This window comes from Dermacentor silvarum, chromosome 4 (assembly GCF_013339745.2).
Source record: "Dermacentor silvarum isolate Dsil-2018 chromosome 4, BIME_Dsil_1.4, whole genome shotgun sequence".
In the NCBI taxonomy this organism is placed as follows: Eukaryota; Metazoa; Arthropoda; class Arachnida; order Ixodida; family Ixodidae; genus Dermacentor; species Dermacentor silvarum.
The window spans coordinates 210,962,268-210,964,722 of record NC_051157.2 but is presented as its reverse complement, the minus strand read 5'-3'; the positions used below and the strand labels follow the sequence as shown (position 1 = coordinate 210,964,722).

The following is a 2,455-nucleotide window of genomic DNA, read 5'->3' as shown; positions in this document are numbered from 1 at the left end:
TCGGAGGATCTCCGTAGGCTTTCAGGAGGCGCGTTCGGCTTGCTCGCGACTTCGCACCGAACATTATTGGCGTGGTCTCCTCTCCGCTTGCGACTTTTTTCGAACTCGGCGAATGAGAGCCTGTAAGATTTGCCAGAGGCGTCGTTCCGTTTACGATGTGTTAGTGGAGCCCGCCAGCCGGCGCAAGAGAAGCAAAACGATGTGCTGCGACGCAAGGCGGGCTTTAGCAGCGCGCGCCGCTGTGACGCTCCTTTTCACGTGCTCCCAGTCGGACCAATCGGTGGTGCGGCCGCTCGCGCCATCTGGCGCGCAGTCCACGAACCCGGGGCCCACGACGGTCGCCGGCCGCGACGGCCTCCGCCAGAGCGTGGCATTGGGTGAACGGCGGCGGCGAAGCCATTGCGCGTTTGTCTCGGCACGTCTTCCGCTTTTGTTTTGTCCCGTTGTCCTGTCGACTGCGCCAGCCCCAGGATCGCGCGTTGCTATTTCCATCGCCTCTCTCGACGAGCAGTGCGGAGAAGCGGCCCCCGCGGTATGCTCGCATCGGGGCTGCGGCGCCTGAAGCCGGCGTGCGGATGAGTGTCACCGGCTGAGTTCAGTGGTGTGGCAAGTGCGCCGGCGAATTTGGAAAGTGTGCACTATTTGGTCTGCGCTGGATCTGTGTGTTTCGCGGCAGAGATACCGGTGTGCTTTCGACAACGTCTCCGCTGGCCGGTGACGAACGATGCAGCGGTAAGTCCATGGCGACTCTCTTCGCAATAGTTCTCTAATACTGCGAGTAACGTGCAGTGTGCGATTCTCGGGACATCACTGGTGCCTCAAGTACCAGCTTTTCTTGCACTCGAGCGAGATATATGAAATGCGAAATGAAATTATGCTTCTGGTTCGGTTTCCATAAGTGCCAGTACACTAAAGAACGTGACAACGTATACTTGGATTAGCAACTAAGGAGAACAGAACCTATACTACGCATGTACAATGTGCCGCTGCAGTCTGGGCTTACGCATTGCCCGTTCCCGTTCCGAGCGCAGTTAATCAAGAAAGCAGTCCGGATTACTTGGAGTAATTAATTTTTCGGGAACGTTTTTCAAATTTTGATACTGTAATAGTACGGCGATCTGAGCAAATATCTGGAAGCCCTCTGTTATCCACAGAATCTCGGTACTCACTAGTCACCAACAATGTAAATAAACATGAACAAACTGACCCATGGAAAACACATACGCAACCACTGCTTCCTTTTCAGTAAGCTGACTCTAAAGTTCCAGTGTTCTCAGCAACCCACCAAGCGTCTACTAGTACGTCGCTTAGTAAGAAAGACGTGAAGCTTATGACACTTATCATGAGGCTCATCATTCTTTTAAGGGCTTTGTGGAAGCAGGAACCACCATCTCACAGATGTGATGGGTCACTGAAACTTGGTATATTGACAGCCGCGATTGCACAACACGTCGTGGGCGCAAAGGGCGCCCTTGGAAGCACTGCCAAATCTGTTCTGATTATTGCATTGTTTCCCTCCTGGTAGCGCCTTCCGCATACAAACAAAAACTTAGTTGAAGGTCGCATACTTTTGGGACAAAGAAAAAAAAACATGACAGCGCGAAGGAAAAGCTGCAGAATCAAGTACGCACGTCTCCTGCGAATTTTATGAATTCAAATGGTTTTCTCACAACTGGCACACCACTAAATTCATTCCTCATGTAACATTCGCTGTTTCATATGAAGGTATTATACACGTAGCGAAGCATGACATTCGCAGTGTCCGTCGATTACATGAAAAGAGTGCAAGAATTTTCGCGTCAATAAAATATAACCTTTCTGTTATGGGTGAGGACACGTCATAGAGAAACATTCTCTGTGAGACTGCTTAAAAATTACGATATCTGTTTTAGTTTCTTACTTGTTCATTTGTTAATGCTAGCCTCTGCTGCTTGTTTCTACGTGGAACAACAATCATACTTGAAGGGACCAACATTAATGCATGGGAAGGTGAAGGGAATTGAGATAGTCTTTGCATTGTGTTGTTATCTTGGAGCAGCATAAACTAAGAAACAAATCCAATTTAGGTATTCCCAAAGTATAAATTGTGCAGAATGTACTTGCGTGTTCCCAATTTTTCTTACCATGCGTGACATCTTGGTCGTACAAGACACCATTCTCTTAGACGCGTTTCGCAGGCATGTAACAGTGCGCTGGTGACCTTCAGCATATATTACCAGAGCATTTACAAACGAACTTGAGGCTACTGAGGTAAATTGTAGAAGGAGCGGACATCGGTTTCGTTTCCCTTCCGTTCCCGTTATGTGTCGAGAAGTGGTTGTTTGCGATCAGTTTAATGTACTCGTGAGGTCGGTACACTGGTTTTAACTCTATCCTCCTACTTCATTATCCCACCCCGTACTGTGGGCCATGTATTGTTAACTTCAGAATAAAGAAAATTCACTGGAGTGTCTTT

The 2,455-nt window shown here is 48.7% G+C and overlaps 1 protein-coding gene across 2 annotated transcripts in view; it reads left to right on the top strand.

The window, feature by feature from the left end:
- The first annotated feature begins 395 nt into the window (after positions 1-395).
- The window catches only part of LOC119450924 (CD151 antigen), a 315,023-nt gene continuing 312,963 nt past the window's right edge, over positions 396-2,455 (top strand). For both annotated transcript variants that reach the window (XM_049666349.1, XM_037714390.2), the window contains exon 1: positions 396-732. The gene's annotated coding sequence lies outside the window, so the exon portion shown is untranslated. The remainder of the gene's footprint in view (positions 733-2,455) is intronic.